A 21,324-nucleotide genomic window follows, 5' to 3' on the forward strand; every position below is an offset into this window, starting at 1 on the left:
ATTTGAAAACTTTAAAGAATTTGAAAGAAAGCCTGCTTTGCTATTCCTTCTTAGTTTACTCGGGATTATCTCTAATATTTCCCAGAGTTAGTTCTACTCAATGAAAACACAGTAAAATGGTATTTTCTCCCACCTAACTTATGTTATGAGGTTACTACTTTGGAAGGTAAAAAGGAAGGAGGGAGATTCAGAGCCCTAACACTAACACTACTGCTTAATGAAAGCTTGAATAACCTTGCCATTGGCTTTTTATATTGATTCATTAGAGTAAAGTGAAATTAAACCAACACATTTCAACATATGGAACAAAGGCATGGTTCATTATTCTGGTAAAGAGTGAGTGCTATTTCTCTTTAACAACTAAAGAGGCACTTCCAAGTAACAATATCATATACATAGTTTATCATTTACTCGCCCAACAGCTTCGAAATTTTGTAATTTTGGCAACTATCTTTAAAGTTGGAGGACTCCCTTTATCTCAAAATTTGCATACAAAATAAATTATTAATATTTTAATAATTTTACTTAATGCAAATCCGTATGCTATGTAACTGTGTTGCATTTATTGTGTCCAAATCACCATTGAAGTTACTTTGAAATATCATTGGCCCTGTGCACTTTTAAACTTTTCAGATCCCCAACTGTCGGAGTATGTTAGTAGCTTCCATAGTGTACTTGACTTGCACAGCATTTAAGGTTTGCAAAATATTTTCTCCCATCTTATCTCATTTAGGCATTATAACCACTGTGTTCAATAGGTAAGTAGGTTGAAATATATTCTCATTTGAACAAACTGACGCTCATGGGCTTCATTTCCAGCAAGTAATGGAGGCAGAACACAAATCTAGAATTCCTGATTTTAAATCCAGAGACCTTTCTCACCAAAAATGAAAGAAATCAGGTGAGGAGGAATGTAATTATCTGTCAGATGAACAAACCATCACTGTTAGGACCATCCGAAGGAGCGCTCTGAGGTAGAGTGGTCAGGAAAGCTTTACAAAAAACAAACCAAAAAAAGGAAAAAAAAAAAAAAAACTGGTGCTTGGGCTTCCCTGGTGGCGCAGTGGTTGAGAGTCTGCCTGCTGATGCAGGGGACACGGGTTCGTGCCCCGGTCTGGGAAGACCCCACATGCCGCAGAGCGGCTGGGCCCGTGAGCCATGGCCACTGAGCCTGCGCGTCCGGAGCCTGTGCTCCACAACGGGAGAGGCCACAACAGTGAGAGGCCTGCGTACCGCAAAACAACAACAACAACAAACTGGTGCTTGAGCCGACTTTTGAGGGAATCGGGCAGAATTGTTGAAGGGCACCACTTGGCTCAGTGGAATGGTATGTGAGAGAGAAAGAGAGAGAGAGAGAGAGAGGAAGAAAATGTAATAGCTCATAGTTTTTCAAAGAAGACCATTATGGACAAAGCTTCACTGGGGTCACAGATGGTGGCTAACACAGGGGTAAACTGTAGCAAGGATCGCCAGACCAGAGCAGACAGGTTGCACCTCCAACCTCTACTGTGGTAAGGCCTATGTATGCCATGATGCCACATGGTGTTGTGTCATGGAAAGAACACCAGTCTGGGAACTGGAAGGCCAAAGCTGGTCCAAATATTGTCTCTGCCACTTAAATATTCTTTTGGGGAAAGCAAGCTTTTTATCCTCTGAGAGCTTCATTTCCCACACCTGGAACATGACTGCTGCCTTGCCTGGTTCACAGGAAACTGAAGGAGTAAATAAGCAAGCGTTCTATGGAAGGACTTTAACCTGCTATGTAAATGTGAAGGGGCACCTATGAGAGTGGAGTGGAATTCTGGCTAAGGAAGGGGCTCTGCGTGACAATCTACTTTAGGCACTTACTAAAGAGCAAGCAAAAACAAAACCCCTTGTTCCCTTTGTATTGATAAAATCTCTTTGTGATTTTTTTCCACTACGAAATCAATATCTGCTCACTGTGAAAGACATTCAAATAGCCCAGAAGTGAATAAAGTAGAAATGCAATTTGCCCATCTCCCGCCCACCCTCATCCCATTCCCCGGAATAACCACTGTCCCCAGTTTGGTGTATACCCTCACGTAGGCCAGACATCTTCAGCATCATGATGAAGACGGCACAGGGACAAAGCCCAGATGCCCATCCTCAGCCCCATCTGAGGAAGGACCCACACCCTTGACCCTGACCTTGGCCCTGGGCTCTGAAGCATAATGTCAGTGCTAATGTTGACTAGCATCTTGCCAAATGCCTCCGTGTATTTCTGCTGTATTACTCAGCTAGAACTGGGAGTTTCAACTATCTGGATGCCACTTCCCATTTCTGACAAAAAGATGAATGGTTTGCTGTCTTCAGTCTGATTAGTGGCTGTTTTAGCCAGCCTGTGGGACGTGGCCCTTTTTCCTCACAGGCCCTGGCATGTCAGAACCAGAGGAGCCGTGGCCAGCTCGGGCTGCTGCTGTAAACCAGGCCTGTGCAACTTGATGCGGAGAGCCGGACTTCCCAAAGAGAGCCCGGGCTCACTTTGCCAGGGGTGCTCTCAATTCCTGATTTATAATACCTTCCTGGAAAACTGCAAAATCCAGGTTTATAAGTCAAGTATTTTTATTTAGGATTCACTGGCATAATCTGAAAACCTGTTTCAGGACTTGTAAACCTGTGTTAGGATTTGTAAACCCATTTAAGGATATGGAAATTAATTTTTGGACTTACAAAACACTAAAAACAGTTTGGCTACAACTACCATTAGAAAGAAGAGAGACATAAATCAAAAGCAGGCTGCTAAGATTTGCTGGAAGTTTCCATCAATTAAATCCTGGGTTTATAACTTCAGGTGAGTACAGATTAATAAATCCAACTTGTGAATCATCCCCAAAAAAGTACAAGATTTTGATTCCAATTTGAAATATCACAGAGCAACATCACTGTTGATATCCTACTGATACGCTAAACATTTCAAAGCAATGGTAATAATCAATTAAGATTAGAAGGATTTGGTACATAGAACCAATAGGTCGTTGCTGGAAAATCTATGGGAAAGGTGGTCTGCGCTTCTCTCTGCCTTGCCTTGAAAGAGCTGAGGAAGTCTGAGACTACAGACTGGGCATAGGCTGGTGAGAAGAAAATCATTACATCAACTCTGAAATCCCAGGTCACTTTGGCTGTGAACTGGAGATATTTAACAAATGTTCACTCTCCACAATACAAGCCAAACCTCCACATTTTATCTCTTAGATCTCATTAGATGTTATACTTCCTGAATAAAAATATGGCCCAAGTAGGCTGATCACAGCTGCCGAGATTGTTATTACAGAGCAATGATCCTCAACCAGGGCAATTTTGTTCCCCCTGCCCCCAACTCCCCAGGAATATTTGACAATATATGGAGACATTCTTGGTTGTCATAACCGGGGGAGTGCTACTGGCATCTAATGGGTAGAGGCCAGGGATGCTGTTAAACATTCTACAATGCAATGAGTAGCCATCACAACAAAGAAATGCTGGCCAAACGTCAATAGTATGGACTTTGAGAAAACCTGGCACAGAGGAATCTTTAGCACAAGCCGGTACAGAATGACCGCATCAGGACCCTTCCACCTCTGGTTCCGGTGATTCTGCCATTCAGAATAACTAAGACGCTTTTTTCTTATTTAGTTAATCTAAGAGGAGAACATGTTGAAAATTTACAATGTAGTGAATATGATAGATCACATTATGGATATGTTTTGCCACCTCAAATGTGCTCTATATTTGATCAACAGGTCTTCTTCAGAAACTGAAGTTATAGCATTTGGTGAAATTATATGATTTGACCGGAGAGACCAAATATGAAAACAAGTATGTGGATTAGGAAGGAAACTCAAGGCAAGAATTCTTTCAGGTTTTGTTCAACAGTTTTATAAAGCAGCCCCACGTATTGAACTCCCTGGGAGCCTGAGACCCTCTTGATTACATGGTGTTTGGAATAAAATAGAACAAATCCCATGTTCTTTTATTCTGACCTGAAAAAGATTTCTAAATGATCACCTTGGGTGTTCTTTCCCTCTACTTATTGCTGTGTTCTTCCGTTTGAATTACTACTCAGCATCACCTAAGAAGTCAGCTGAATATTGGCCAATTGTAAGAAGACAGTCTCATATTGAGATGATAGCAGCTCTCCTTAGACTTGCCCTACTCGTGGGCCCAGCCATTATAAGAACCTAAAGATGGAGACAGGACTCGACATTCAAATGGTGCACTTGAAGCACACGGTGAAGTATATTGTGTAAATGCAAATGAACAGAAATATGGCATTGTAAGAGCTCAACCACTTGTGCAATTAGGAAGGAAATCAGGATTAAGAGTGCAGCACCCAGCAGAGCAGTCAATTCTGCACAGGGAAAAAAAAAGTTTAAAGAAACTTGGTATGGTGACGCAGGTCTTTGGAGAGTTTAAATCTGAGATGCAACCAGTATGTAGGTAACTATAATCATATCCCACCGTACCTCCTACCCTCTGCAGGAGTATTTCCCCACTGATATTTAGTATTTCCCCACTGATATACTAAAATGCATATTATTCCCCTGACTTAGGCAGTGTTTTGTCCCATTGAATGAACGATGTATGGTTCTAACCCAGTAGCTGCCAAAGTCATTTTTCTCACCATAAGATCCTGAAGCATTCAAGCTACATAGAGTCCAGCAAGAAGAGCCTTCCATCAGATCATTTGGACCACTTATAGGAGCTTTCTGTAGAACTACAGATTGCAAAGGATTAGGAAAATACCGAATTTCTTGGAATTTCATCATTCTATGTGAGACTGCACTAAGCAAACATAAAATCTGATGGCTAGAAGCAGTGACTTCGTTTTGTATTAATTCACCTATGTAGTAGACGAATGCATAAGAAAGGGCTAAGAACACATGTTCAGGACGACCCCAAGAAAAAATTCAAAATAACTGATATTTGTTATTGAAAACCTACTCCTTCTCTCACTGTTCTCCACTTCTACCCAAGACGCCTGCTGCCCAAGATGCTGCATATGGACCAGCTCTCCTTTGGGGGCATACAGCCCATGTCCATAATCTTTTCAAAACTCTTTTCTCTCCAACCACACCTGCCAGAATCTTCATCTACAGCCTTCAGATTCACAATTCATTCAGCAAAGAATCGTTCGGCTAACGTTCATTGTGAACCTAGGTCTTCCCAGGCCTTGCTAGGTGATGGGATAGAAAGGTGAATAAGCCACTGTCTGATACTGAGGTACTCATATCCTGAAGGGAGAGACAGGCATGGAAATAAATAATCCTAACACAACATATCTCACGTGCTGAAAGGAATACATTTCAAGGTACGGTGGTAGTACCGAGGAAGGCGGTGAAATCTCAAATGGTGACGGCGCTTGAGCTAATTCTTGATATATGAGAGGCATCTAGGAGGAGGCAGAGAAGTGTGGGAAGAGACCATTATAAATGAGGAAACCGCAGGGTCAGACGCAGATTCATAAGGAGGCCAATGCTCAGAGTATCCAACAAATGTGGCATGGCTGGAGCAATGGTCTTCAGCCAGGATAGGGTATAGGAGAAGGTGGTATCAAACTCTCCTATATCAAACTACATGACCCACCCAAAAGTACACGGCTGGAGTCCAGGATGCAGGTGAGGGACTCATGAGAGATAAGTTGCAGAGAAATGCTGGAAAAGTAGATTTAAATGTGACAACTAGATAATCCAAAGATTTAATCACTCTCAAGTCCTCAGTAATATGCTTTCTTCCCTGTGTTTTCTCTTGTTTTCTGCTAACTTATACCTATCCACAGAAATATCTCACCCTTTAGGTTGGTATGATAAGTGATACGGACCTCACAATCGTCGCAGTTTCTTAACGGCAGTTCGTCAAATAGCATCCATTAAGGTGGTAAAAAAAAAAGGAACAGAGACGGCGGGCCGTGTCGGCCTGGCCCGGTGGCGTGGAGACCCGCGGCGGCAGCGCCTCCGCTCCGCGGAACCCGCCGGCTTCTTCTTTGTCACTGTGCCCAGCGCATGTTTGCCTCGCATACTGAGGGGGAGCTCAAAGTGACCCAAATTCTCAAAGAAAAGTTTCCTCGAGCTACAGCTATCAAAGTCACCGACATTTCAGGAGGCCGCGGGGCACTGTACGAAATTCAAATCGAATTGGAAGAATTTAAGGAGAAGAGAACGGCCCAGCAGCACCAGATGGGTAAATCAGGCACTAAAAGAAGTCGTCAAAGGTATGCACGGGTTGTGGATATTTACCTCTGTCCCCAAACACTGACCACGCCCTGGCTGACTAGATGTTGCTGCTAAAACCTTGGATGAATCTTACCGCCACCATTCTTTCCTAGGCATGTGACAAAAGTTATCTATTTTGTTCATAGACATTTCCATATTGTAATTATAGAAGAATATGGTATCTATTTAGATGTTAATTAAAGGCAACAGACAGCTTAAAAAAAAAAAGGAACAGAAGAGAAACTAGGGATCTAGAGAGTCCATAAACCATATGATTAATTTCAGGATAGCTCATTATCAACTTTATTGGGAAGCTTTTGTCGCTGTCATCAAGATTTATTCACCTTAAGAATAGTCAGACACAGAGAAGTTAAGGAAACATCACTAAAACATGTCAAACTAGACTGGCTAAATTTAGCACCTGAGTATGGAGTTTAGGGAATGATCCTAGGGATATATTAAATACATACAATATTTCCTCCTGTATCTTCAAAGAAAAATCTTACTTCTGCATATAAACTTATTTCTAGTTTCTCTCAGGAGGGAAAAAACAATCTCGACTGACTACCCAAGTCTTTTCAGTAAAGTCTTTCTGGTCTTGCCTGTATCAAAACCAACAGGAAAGTGAATTTATATGAGAAATAAATCTACATAAGAAACATGAAGGGAGGAGAACTGATAGATGCCTGGTTTCTGATTTGTGGTTTCCGATTACTTGGAGCAATAGCTCCTAAGACCTGATGCATGTAAATCAGTCTTAGTCTCCCCAGGCACTCATGGTGAAGGCTGGAGGGCTCTGCTCAGTGAGTGTCAGCTAAATCCCTCCTGTCTGCTCAAAAGAAACCCCAGTTTATGAGAGAAGGAAGTCATTGATTGAAAAAGGCTCTTTTTGTAAAATTCTGGTGGTGATGTTCGGTGAAATGATAAATGAATAGGTTTTTACTGGCAAACTACAGTAATTAGGCTGTTCCTCATTTCTTTATTGGAGGCAGATCTAGATGTTTAATCATCATCATGTGATCATTTAATTTTAGCAAAGCATTACTATTGGAAATATTATAAGTTTACTCGGCCCCCCTCCCCCTTTTTTTTTTTTTTGCGGTACGCGGGCCTCTCACTGCTGTGGCCTCTCCCGTTGCTGAGCACAGGCTCCGGACGTGCAGGCCCAGCGGCCATAGCTCACGGGACCAGCCGCTCCGCGGCATGTGGGATCCTCCCGGACCGGGGCACGAACCCATGTCCCCTGCATCGGCAGGCGGACTCTCAACCACTGTGCCACCAGCGAAGCCCCCCCCCCTTTTTTAAGGTGGTGATTAAGGGAAAGACAAAGTTTTAAATCATGCCTGTAGTTTAGGGAGAAACAGGACACTAATTTTCAATTTTACATAATTTTAGTACTTGTTTTTCCTGATTTTCATTGTAATATTATGTAATAGTTTAACTGTACTGCATAAAATGTGAAAAATACGTAAGATATTAGAAATTCCACTTTCCTAAGAAAACCATCGTTGTTAATACTTTGGTGAATTTCCTTTCAGCCTTTTTTCTTTGGGGTTTTACTTTACAATATTCACAAAATCGCAAGATTTAAACTAGTATCAAACACAGAAGCATTCCAATAAAGGCAGCAAAATATGGTTATTTTAAAAGCAATTTTGGAAAACTTAGAAAGCATTTTCATACTAATCACTGACCAGGCATGGCCACAGTAAAGAATTAAGTTTTCCTTCTTATCTTTGTGCCTGAAATCAACTAGGGGAAATGAATAAACATAAATTAAGAACTTTGAAAGAATAAATATCTTCAAAGAGCTTGAATCTGTAGTTTCCCCAAAGAACAGATTTATGATCTAAGCCCATTCTTTTCAACTTAATGCATCGACTCTTCCATAGGCTGGTAAAAAGAAGTTCAGTAACAGCATCTTCCGTCCTCGATGATAAGACCTCCTACAAAAGGATCAATAAGACCTGCTTTCATAGCACTTTTTTTCTTATCCCATAACCTCAAAAATCATTTTGTGCCACAGTGATCACTACAGGGAGAAAAATAAAGAGATGTTGAAACTATCAAAGTTTTTCATAGTGAGGCTGGCTTATTTCAAACAGTCACAGCATGGTGGTTAACAGCTCTGGAACAACCAAAGGATGGAAGCAGGAGGAAAAAAGAAGCCAAAAGATCCTCTCCTTTCTTTACAGGGACCTTCAAAGGTAAAGGAGAATAAGATTCATATTCCAGGCATTTACTACCCAATTTGGTATTGCAAATTTCAAACTAGGCTTAATTTTTTAATCCCACTCTTAACTAAGAGATTTATATAAATAATTGTATTATATAAATTTATATAAATAAGCTCTAATTCAGAATTAATGTGGAAACTGTTAATAAGTGGGATAAAAAGGACGACCCAGGTCCAGGTTAGTTTGGGAAACCAGTAAGCAAACTTATTTTTTGTGGTATTTCTCAAGGTCTTTTCTATTCCATGTACACTATGAGTCTGTTAGAGAGGCCTGTAGTATATAGTATTCCAAATTTCTATTTCTATTTTTCCTCATCTCTGAGCTCCACAGACCTCATTTTGAGAAAGTTATTCTGTATGTTTCTGAGCACCCAGATATAGTAGGTCTGAGTTCCAGAGTTGATTCCTTTCAACGTGACTATAAAGGTCATACTTATAAATACAAAGTCATAACTATAAAGGACTTTAAATGGCATGAAACCTTGCAGCATAGTATTTGAGAAAATATACCTGAACTTGAAATCACTGGAGTAGGGTCAAGTACTGTGATACCACTTTTTAGGTTTATGACACTGGACACGTTATTTAGCCTTTGTGAATCTTGGTTTCTTCCTCGTGAAATGGAAGAAAAGCCTTGCCTATCTCACAAAATTGTTGTGAGGATCAACTGAAAGCTCTTCAGAATACAGAGACTGCATTAAAAAAAATGTGGAGAATTGTAATCATGACTAGTGCCTGCTTTACCACTAAAATACATGTTCTTTGCTAGATGTTGGCAAGTAAACTATGAAGGCTCTGTGTGTTGTACAGCAAATTCCTTTCTGAATGTATATTTCTATACCTTCCTTAAAAGATAAACAGAGGCATAATAAAAATGTTAAGAGTTTACTTGAGCCGAAATGGATTTGAATTGGAGTATGCCAAATGGGAAGTGGTTAGGAGCTCCCTGAGGACAGGAACCAGGGAAAGGACTTACATAGAGAAGATGCAGAAGCAAAGAAAATAAATTACCTGATTGGCTAGAGCTTAAAACCTCGTTGGCTGCTTGTGATTAACTGTCCTTAGTGTTTTAATTTCGTGACCTAGAGGCATTTACTGGCTCAGCTTTTGGTTTGCTTCTGTAGGCCTCCTTGGCATGAGAGCCACCTTAGTCTGATGGCCTCCTTGTTTAATTAAGTTAACACCTTACGGGGCAGTTTTTTTCTAAAATTGTTTTCTATGTCTTAATCTCATCTCCCATAACAGATTAGAAACTCCTTGAAGGCAGGGCAGGGGTCTGATATTTCCCTTGACTAAGAGGTTGTTGGGTGGTATTACATTAAGATGGAGAAAATCATCATAGTTGAAGTTCTTCCATAGAAAGTATGCTCCTTCATGCAGATGTACATATTCAGAGTCAGAAGACAAAAGACTAATATCTGCAAACTATTCTGTTAGGATGATGTTTATATACATAATGTATTTAAACAGCAATTCAAATTGGTCAAACCATCTAACATTGAAGGAGGCCTTTGTAACTGAGATAGCTGATAACAATGATTATCAAAAAGAACTACCACCCCCCCACACCAAAACCCAAGGGGGAAATCAAAAGAGGTAAGAAGTAGAAAGTATGAAGCAAGTTGATAAATCTACTCTCTCCAAATAAATAATGCCTAAATTAATTCCAAAATAGCTTGATTACATTTTAAGCATAAGGTCACGAATTCAAAACCAGTGCTTTTCCCAGTTCTTTTTGCAGTTAGAAAAAAAGTCCCATTGGAATGTATCTTGAGATAAAACTATATTTGAAGAGAATTAGAAAATACATTGTTTTCCTTTTGTATTGATTGTGAGGAGGGTTAGAGCTAAATGTTTCAATGGAGATCGTGGATATTAGTTGAGATATTTGCGCTACTTTGTTTTAATAAAAATGTTTCTAATCATTAAAAAAAAACTATATTTGAAATTCTTTGGCTTAAGTTATAATCTAACACATGCTTTCTACAGACAGTGGGTCATGCCCCCTATTGTTTAAGCCTGTCCTCCTCAGACCTTCCTTCCAAAATGCCCTTAACTGAAAGGCAAGTGTGCTTATTCCTGGAAACCTGGGAGCCTACCTCTGGAGCAGTACAGCACAAAGATGAAATTTCTTTAAAGCCTTTTTTTATTCATATTAAAATGCAGGAAAATTGTTCAGTATATTCATAATTCACTTGTGTCTGTGTAATATAAAGTTAACAATTATATTTCCTATCATCAAGGAACCCTAATGCCCCAGGAGGATACGCCAAGTGTGAATGGCACTCCTTGCAGTTCAAGCCGGCATGTACTGAGTAGGAGCATCCCAGTGAGGATGGGAACTCAGCCTTTAATTTCAGCAATCTCATTAAGGCTTCTCTTCCATGTTAATCCAATAACATACTACAACAATTAAAAATACATTTGCTTCCCTGAGAAAGGGAAATTCACACATGAGTACTTCTCATGCAATAATAAAAGAAAAACTTTTAATGTGAGAAACTATAGGGCAGATGAAGAGCTATCCTGGTGAGGCTATTTTGTGACTTCATGCTCCAAGCAGAATACGTGAACTTAATGATACTAATGTTTCTACATTGAACTGAGAAAATTTCTTCTTAATGGTTTTCTTCTTATTGTAACTGAAATTTATGTCAAGAAGTCTTACATTTCTCTAAGGACACATGGTTAATGTTTTTGCCTTCAAACTTCATGAATATACAAACCCACCTAAATCCCATTGTGAGAATGCCAGCATTGTGTCTAGTCTTTCAAAAAAAAAAAGAAATCCTAGTACTATTTCTTTAGTATCCTGGTACTATCGACTCCAAAAGTATTTGACATAAGACACTTAGCCCAACAGCACCTGAATATGGTGTATTAAATGCTATTTATAAAAAGTAAAGCTGTGCTAATGTGCCTATCTTCTCCCTAATGCTTACAGTATTAAAGACAATTGTTTTGTAAACTGAAGAGTCTGTAATGATTTCTTGGGAAGTGCTCCTCGTCAGCATTCCAGATAAGGTTGCTATTAAATTTTTGCTGCTATGGATGGCTTGGGTCATTATACACTTAAATTGAGTTGCTGTCATTGTTATATAATGAAATGAAAGAGCCTTTGGCCTATAGTAATATGGTGTACCTTTTAAAGAATGTGTACCACTACCTAATTTATAAAAATGGGTCTGTTTGCATTATAGTACTAAGCTCCTGGGTGTTTCAAAATGATTTAGATGAAATGTCCAAAGAATTTTCATGTATATCAGAGACAAATAGCTGAGTTTTGCATTAACCTGCTTTCAATAATCACTGAAACTTTTTGAGTGATTACCGGATGTAGCAGATTCATGGTTCTTTTTTCTGTCTCGTAATTTAATAATGTCTTGCTCTGAAGGGAGGATAGGCAAGAACCTGGATTTTTCATAATCTTATAAATAACTTGTTCGGATTAAAGAACAGTCATCCTGATCTCTTCATTCCAAGCATGTTCTTGGAGAATCCTCTTACAATTTTAGAAGGCTATACATTATTTTAATTCTTAAATGGACCAAAGGTTAGTTTAAAAAAGATGAAGGATGACATCACATTTCTTAAGTTTAAGACTTCTTTCTTTCTAATACAGAAAAAATTCCAACTACCACTTCTATGGAGAAAAAAATTTTCTTCTTCCTTTCCCAGCTTTGTAACATCCCAGCTCACTATCTAATTACAGAGAAGTAGGTTAGTCACACTTCTAAAATACTTACTTATAAGTATTACCTATATTTTCAAAGTGTTTTCTCTTTCCCCTTAATTTTTTAAAACATAAAAAAACAGTTCTTTTCTTTTCTTACACTACATGCCTATCCAATAAAAAGATAAGAATTTTGTTAATACTTTAAGATTAAAGACTCAAGAAAAACTGAATTTAAGAACTCAAACAGATGGACAGATTCAGTGATTATGCTGGTCTTTGCTACCTCCAACTCATGGCAATATCAGTTACTTTGTTAAAACTACAAGTCAGCAATATTTAAATGTCAACTTGCATGACAACTTTTTTCATTTATAGTGTTCTCTGAAAATTGAAAAACTCATGCATTTTGAATTGATCCAATAGCTCAAGAATACCTGCAATTCTCATCATTATCCCTTTTCTGGGTCCTTTAACACTTCACAATCTCTGTTCTGCCTCTCTGGGAGAAACAAGTTTTCCTCTCCAATGTATCTTTATCTTCATCTGTGTGCTTCAAACTACAGAGAGAGGATACTCAAATTCGTAGAGAGAGTTTGCTTTAATATGTGGCTCTATTGAGTCTAAAAATGCTGCAATCACAAATAGCCGGCTGAAGATGCTTGTATACTTAAACAGACACATGATTTTTCCCAGCAGTAGAAAGCAATTTATGGCTTTTTCTGTTGCTCCAGAAGTCCTTCAGAAAATGGCCCTTGCAAGAATAATGTTATAGTGTGCAATCAAAGAAGACTTATCTTTAAAGATTAACTGGGTTGTCCAGCAACCTGTAGTCATGACAGCTAATGTTGATCAATAAGCTCAGAAATGGCAATGCCATGGGAACTCACCCCTTCAAGTGAACATGGCACCTAGCTGGAGCATGATGCTGGAGAGTGGACATCATGGTGCAGTGTCAGCCTTTGGGAGTACACCAGGGTGCCTTGTTCAGGTCTGCTCCAGGACCCTGTGTTATTTCACCTTTTCACTAGAGTAATTCTCTAGGAAAACACAGCTTCCTGCAATTCAATCCAGTCTTCAGAAGATAGAACCCTGTTCAGGGTTAGAAAAATGGGCACATCCCAGTCTTCTTTATTTTGGAGACTCTTTCTATCCTATGTCCCAAGTTATTTCTTTAGGATTTAGGTTCTAAGGTGAATTATTTAGGCTTAGTGCTAAGGTCTGGATCATAAGTTAGTGTCATGGCAATGAAATTAGTAGCCAAGTGGCATTTTATGCATGAGATAGCTGCTTTTCTGTAGCCAGTACAAAGACTATGAACACTTGGGAATCTGATTCCCAAAGAATTTTTATTGCATTTTATTCTTCAAGAAACCCAACTTGAACTAAAAACTTGGAAAGAAAGTTGTACCAAAATGTTTTCTGCTCTCAGGCAAGGTACTTATGATGTAATTTTTTTTTTTTTTTTGAGGTACACGGGCCTCTCACTGCTGTGGCCTCTCCCGTTGCAGAGCACAGGCTCCGGACGTGCAGGCTCAGCGGCCATGGCTCATGGGCCTAGCCACTCCGCGGCATGTGGGATCTTCCCAGACTGGGGCACGAACCCGTGTCCCCTGCATCGGCAGGTGGACTCTCAACCACTGCACCACCAGGGAAGTCCTATGATGCATTTTTAATGAAATTCAACACTAGGTAAAATTATTTTAATCATAAAATACTTCTAGAACAATATAAGAGCCTGTTCTGAAGTAATAAAAAAAATCAAATTTTTATATAGTGTTTACTGTTCTAAGAATTTTGTGGATATTAATTCATTTAATCCTTACAACAACCCTCTGGGTAAGTTCTGTTATAATCCCCATTTCACAGATAGGAAAATTGAGACACAGAGAAGAATAAGGTCTCCCAGCTTATGGTGATAAAGCAGAGATTCAAGCTCCACAGTCTGTGTTCTCAAACCTCTGAGACTGAGATTGATAAGGAGGAGATAGAAGGTAAGATGAGACAAGAAAAGCAGGGAAAGTGAGGTGAGGCAATGAGGTCACAGGCCTGGAGTGAAGTGAACCTTAAGGGGAACAATGAGAGATGACTTTCAATGGACATAGGATTGCCAGTCATTGGAGAATTTTCAATACACTATGGAGAGTCATTTGATCAGAAAACCATTATGGGTTCTTGGGCATATGGATAATATAACTTAAGAAAATATATTTTGCAAAGTAAACTATTATAAGGGAGACTACTTTGAATATAACTGAATATACAAACACTTAGTAAAGGTAAACATATGTATTTCCTTTGACTCAACATTTACACTTATGGTACTATATGAATCCTAAAGAAAACCTTACACAAGAGTGAGTGTGTAAAAACAATATTTGTTAACAATAACAAACTGCTAATAGAATTCAACAGGAGAATAAATAATGTGTAGTTTACTCACAAAATGAAATAGACTATAGCTATACTCAACAACATAGATGAATCTTAGTAACATAGAGTTAAAGGAAAACCAAAAGTTCTCATATAACAACAGCATATGGTAAAATCCCCAAATATATATACTATATATTAAAAACTATTTTTAACTATAAGGAATAGATGGGAGGAGGTCAATATGGCAGAGTAGGAGGACACTAAGTTCAGTTCCCCCCCATGAACACATCAAAAGCACATCTACATGTGGAGCAATTCTCACTGAAAACAAACTGGAGACTGGCGGAAAGATTCTTCTACAACAAAGCCTGTAAAGAAAGATCCACACAGCGTTAAGTAGGAAAAGAGAAGTGATCAGGTTAGGACCAGTGACCGTAGGAGGGGACATAGAAAAGGAGGGGGATCACAGGCTTGGAGATCCTCCCTGGGGAGCCATGGGTTCAAACAATACCTTGGGCACCCCAGCCATGGGATCCAACACAGGGAAGACAAGTCCCCTTAGCTGGTTTGAAAACCAGTAGGACTTACAGGTGGATAATAAGAAACTGAGACTCTCTATGAAGAGTGCACACACACTTGATTACTCCAGGGAGCAAGGAGGAGGAGCAGCAGACTGAAACTGCCTGGGGCTCTGGCTGGTCTCCCAGATCAACTGTCCTGTCCGCGTGCACACCCTGGCCATCACCAAGCACCGGCCCTGGCCCCTCCTGCTCCGGCACAGGTCCATAATAGGGTGAAGGCTGCCATTGCAGAGGAAAGTGTGCAGTTGCAGGAGATGGAGCTAGCTAGGACCTGGCACTGCATCAGAACAGGGCAAGGGTAGCCATTACTGGTGCCAGAGGAGGCAGCAAATTGAGAGTGATCTGGAATTCTTACTGACATGCAGGGACAGCCCTAGCACATGCCCTGACCTGACGGGGCACCTGCTTCAAACCCTCTTACTTCAGTGCTGCTGCTCTCTGGGGCAAAGGTGCTATTACTGAGAGTGGGGAGAGCACACACTTAGAAGGGATGAAAACAGCTTGGACCTGACCCTCAAGACTTCTGCTCCAGCACCCTAGGACCCAATCCTGCCCACAACAGGGCAATGATGGCCACTGAGCATAGGAGAAGCCCTGGCTCACACCTGGCTCTGGCTCAAGCCCCTCCGTCTCCAGCACAACTCCCAGCAAGTGATAGCTGCCAGCACACACCACAGGAAGATGTGATTTATGCTCACGTCAGATACAGCTCTCCCACCGAAGTCACTGGGCACACAGAGATCAGGTAGGGACACTCACAGACAAGGACACCCCATCAAGACTGGAATAGGTAAATGTTTCACATAATTTCATAGAGACAAAGTTACACAAAATGAGAAGATGGAGAAATTTCTTTCAAATAAAAGGACAAGAAAACAAAACTAAACTAATGAAATAGATAAATAATTTACCAGATAAAAAGTTCAAAGCATTAGTAATAAGAATGCTAGCTGAACTTGTGAAAAGACTGGGTGAACACAGTGACAATTTTAATAAGAAACTAGAAAATATAAAAAAGAAGCAGTCAGAGCTGAAGAATACAATAACTGGAACTAAAAATACACTAGACAGAATTAACAGCAGACTAGGTGATACAAAAGAATGCAACTGATCTGGAAGATAGAATAATGAAAATCACCCAATCAGAACAGCAAAAAGTAAAACATAATTTTAAAAATGAGGACAGTTATACCTAGGAATAAACCTACCTAAGGAGATGAAAGAACTGTATGCAGAAAACTATAAGACACTGATGAAAGAAATTAAAGATGATACAAACAGATGGAGAGATATACCATGTTCTTCGATTGGAAGAATCCACATGGTGAAAATGACTATACTACCCAAAGCCATCTACAGATTCAATGCAATCCCTAACAAACTACCAATAGCATTTTTCACAGAACTAGAACAAAAAAATTCACAAGTTGTATGGAAACAAAAAAGACCCCGAATAGCCAAAGCAATCTTGAGAAAGAAAAACGGAGCAGGAGGAATCAGGCTCCCTGACTTCAGACTATACTACAAAGCTACAGTAATCAAGACAGTATGGTACTGGCACAAAAACAGAAATATAGATCAATGGAACAGGATAGAAAGCCCAGAGATATACCCACGCACCTATGGTCACTTTATTTTTGATAAAGGAGGCAAGAATATACAATGGAGAAAAGACAGCCTCTTCAATAAGTGGTGCGGGGAAAACTGGACAGCTACATATAAAAGAATAAAATTAGAACACTCCCTAACACCATATACAAAAATAAACTCAAAATGGATTAAAGACTTAAATGTAAGACCAGACACTATAAAGCTCTTAGAGGAAAACATAGGCAGAACACTCTATGACATACATCACAGCAAGATCCTTTTTGACCCACCTCCTAGAGAAATGGAAATAAAAACAAAAATAAACAATTGGGACCTAATGAAACTTAAAAGCTTTTGCACAGCAAAAGAAAACATAAAAAAGACGAAAAGACAACCCTCAGAATGGGAGAAAATATTTGCAAATGAAGCAACAGACAAAGGATTAATCTCTAAAAATTACAAGCAGCTCATGCAGCTCAATATCAAAAAAAACCAAACAACCCAATCCAAAAATGGGCAGAAGACCTAAATAGACATTTCTCCAAAGAAGATATACCGATTGCCAACAAACACATGAAAGGATGGTCAACATCACTAATCATTAGAGAAATGCAAATCAAAACTACAATAAGGTATCACCTCACACCAGTCAGAATGGCCATCATCAAAAAATCTACAAAGAGTAAATGCTGGAGAGGGTGTGGAGAAAAGGGAACACTCTTGCACTGCTGGTTGGGAATGTAAATTGATACAGCCACTATGGGGAACAGTATGGAGGTTCTTCAAAAAAGTAAAAATAGAACTACCATATGACCCAGCAGTACCACTACTGGGCATATACCCTGAGAAAACCATAATTCAAAAAGAGGCATGAACCACACTGTTCATTGCAGCTCTATTTACAATAGCCAGAACATGGAAGCAACTTAAGTGTCCATCGACAGATGAATGGATAAAGAAGATGTGGCACATATATATAATGGAATATTACTCAGCCATAAAAAGAAACGAAATTGAGTTATCTGTAGTGAGGTGGATGGACCTAGAGTCTGTCATACAGAGTGAAGTAAGTCAGAAAGAGAAAAACAAATACCATATGCTAACACATATATATGGAATCTAAAAAAAAAGAATCGTTCTGAAGAACCTAGGGGCAGGACAGGAATAAAGACGCAGATATAGAGAATGGACTTGAGGACACGGGGAGGGGGAAGGGTAAACTGGGATGAAGTGAGAGAGTGGCATGTACATATATACACTACCAAATGTAAAATAGCTAGCTAGTGAGAAGCAGCTGCATAGCACAGGGAGATCAGCTCAGTGCTTTGTGACCACCTAGAGGGGTGGGATAAGGAGGGTGGGAGGGAGGGAGGCTCAAGAGGGAGGAGATATGGGGATATATGTATATGTATAGCTGATTCACTTTGTTATAAAACAGAAACTAACATGCCATTGTAAAGCAATTATACTCCAATAAAGATGTTTAAAAAAAATGAGGACAGTTTAAGGGACCTCTGGGACCATATCAAGCATATTAACATTCACATTCTAGGGATCCCAGAGGAGAAGAGAGAAAGGGGTAGAAAATGTGTTTGTTGAAATTATGGCTGAAAACTTCCTGAACCTGAAGAAGGAAACAGATATGCACATACAGAAAGCACAGAGTCCCCAACAAGATGAACCCAAAAAGACCCACACAAAGACATATCATAATTTAAATGGCAAAAGTTAAAGATAAAGGGAGAATTCTAAAAGCAGCAAGAGAAAAACAAAGAGTCACATACAAGGGAACCCCTGTGAGACTATCAGCTGATTTTTCTACAGAAACTTTGCAAGTCAGATGGGAGTAGCATGATATATTTAGAGTGCTGAAGGGGAAAAAGCTACAACCTGGGATGCTTTACTGAGCAAGTTTATCATTCAGAATTGAAGGAGAGATAAAGAACTTCTCAACAAGCAAAGACTAAAAGAGCTCATCAATATTAAACCAACACTAAAAGAGATGTTATAGGGTCTTCTCTAAGTGGAAATGAAAAGGCTACAATGAGAAGAATTTATAGGGAAAAAAATATCCTACTACTAAAGGCAAATATATAGTAAAGACGGTGGATCCATCTCTTAAATAAGCTAGTATGAAGATTAAAATACAAAATTTGTAAATTCAACTGTAACTTAGTAAAAAGTTAAGGAATAGATGTGAAGATGTAAAATATGACATCAAAAAACACAAAACATGAGAGAGGGGAGTAAAAAATGTACATCTTTTAGAATGTATTTCTATTTAAAACACTGTCAGTTTAAAATAAGTAGACATAGGTCAATATATATGAACCCCATGGTAACCACAAATCAAAAACCTACCATAGATACAAAAATAACCTGGAGAAAAAGGAACACAAATGTACCACAAAAGAAAATCATCAAACCACAAGGGGAAGAAACTAAAAGAAGAAGAAAATAACAGAGAAGAACTACAAAAACAACCAGAAAAACAAGTAGCAAAATGGCAATAAATACATACCTATCAATAATCACTTTAAATGTCAATGGTCTAAATGCTCCAATCAAAACACCTAGGGTGACTGGGTAAAAAAACAAGACCCATCTATATGCTGCTCCAATCAAAAGACCTAGGGTGACTGGGTAAAAAAACAAGACCCATCTATATGCTGCTTACAAGAGACTCAGTTCAGAGCTAAAGACACACAGAGACCAAAAGCAAGGGGATGAAAAAATATATTTCATGCAAGTGGAAATGAAAAGAAAGCTGGGGTAGCAATATTCATATCAAGGTAAACGTTAAAACAAAGTCTATAGCAAAAGACAAAGAAGGGCATTATATAATGATAAAGGGATCAAAACAAAAAGAGGATGTAATGTTCTTACATATATGCACCTAATATAGGATACCTAAATGTGCAAAGCAAATATTAAAGACATAAAGGGAGAAATTGACAATAAAAGTAGGGGACTTTAATACCCCACTTACATCAATGGACAGATCATCCAGACAGACAATAAGGAAACAGTGGCTTTAAATGGCAAAAGATTTAATGCAAGCATTATCAAAACACCCATGACATTTTTCACAGAACTAGAACAAATAATCCTAAAATTTATATGGAACCACATAAGTCCCCAAAGAGCCAAAGCAAGCCTGAGAAAAAGGAACAAAGCTGAAGGTAACACACTCGACTTCAGACTATACTACAAACCCGCAATAATCAAAGAGCCATGGTACTGGCACAAAAACAGACACATAGATCAATGGAACTGAATAGAGAGCCCAGAAATAAACCCACACAGTTATGGTCAAGTAGTCTGGGACAAAGGAAACAAGAACATACAATGGGGAAAAGATGTCTCTTCAATAAATTGTGCTGGGAAAACTGGACAGCTACATGTAAAAGAATGGAGTTAGAACATTTTCTCACACCATATACAAAATACACTCAAAATAGATTAAAAACCTAAATGTAAGACTGGAAACCATAAAACTCCTAGAAGAAAACATAGGCAGAACCCTCTTTGGCATAAATTGTAGCAATACTTTTATGGATATGTCTCCTAGGGCAAAGGAAACAAAAACAAAAATAAATAAACGGGACCTGACTAAACTTGAAAGCTTTTGCACAGCAAAGGAAACCATCGACAAAATGTAGAAACAACCTACTGAATGAGAGAAAGTATTTGCAAATGGCATGACTGATGAGGGGTTAATATCCAAAAATATATAAACAGCTCATACAACTCAATATCAATAAAACAATCTGATTTAAAAATGGGTAGAAGACCTGAATAGACATTTTTTCCAAGGAAGACATACAGATGGCCAACAGGCACATGAAAAGATACTTAACATCGTTAATCATCAGAGACGTGCAAATCAAAACCGCAATGAGATATCACCCCACACTTGTGAAAGGCTATCATCGAAAAGACCACAAATAACAAAGGTTGGCGAGGATGTGGAGAAAAGGGAACCCTCATTCACTGTTGGTGGGAATGTAAATTGGTACAGCCACTATGGAGAACAGTATGGAGGTTCCTCAAAAAAATTAAGAATAGAGCTACCATGTGATCCAGCAATTCCACTCCTGGGTACATATTCAAAGAAAACAAAAACACTAACTAGAAAAGATACATGCACCCCAATGTTCATCGCAGCATTATTTACAATAGCCAAGACATGGAAGCAACCTAAGTGTCCATCAACACATAAATGGATAAAGAAGAAGTGGTATCTATATATATGTGTATATATACGTATATATTATCTATATATATGTGTATATATACGTATATATACATATATATATACACAATGTAATATTACTCAGCTAAATTTTGCCATTTGCAACAACATGGATGGCCTGGAGGGTATTATGTTTAGTGAAATAAGTCAGACAGTGAAAAACAAATACTGTACGTAGTCTAAAAAATGAAACGAATGAATATAACAAAACAGAAGCAGACTCACAGATATAGAGAACAAACTAGTGGTTACCAGTAGGTAAAGGGAAGGGGGAAAGGGAAGATAAGGTAGGGGATTAAGAGGTACAGACTACTATATAAAAAATAAATGAGCTACAAGGATATACTGTACAGCACAGGGAATATGGCCATTATTTTATAATACCTTTAAATGGAGTATAATCT

The 21,324-nt window shown here is 38.9% G+C and overlaps 1 long non-coding RNA gene and 1 pseudogene across 1 annotated transcript in view; one reads left to right on the plus strand and one right to left on the minus strand.

The window, feature by feature from the left end:
* LOC132500277 (uncharacterized) overlaps nucleotides 1–21,324 on the minus strand; it is a 271,126-nt gene that overhangs the window by 56,687 nt on the left and 193,115 nt on the right. The window lies entirely within an intron of this gene.
* Nucleotides 4,991–6,252, plus strand: LOC132500397 (bolA-like protein 3; annotated as a pseudogene).

The sequence above is a fragment of the Mesoplodon densirostris genome, chromosome 12 (genome assembly GCF_025265405.1).
Source record: "Mesoplodon densirostris isolate mMesDen1 chromosome 12, mMesDen1 primary haplotype, whole genome shotgun sequence".
Lineage (NCBI taxonomy): Eukaryota > Metazoa > Chordata > Mammalia > Artiodactyla > Ziphiidae > Mesoplodon > Mesoplodon densirostris.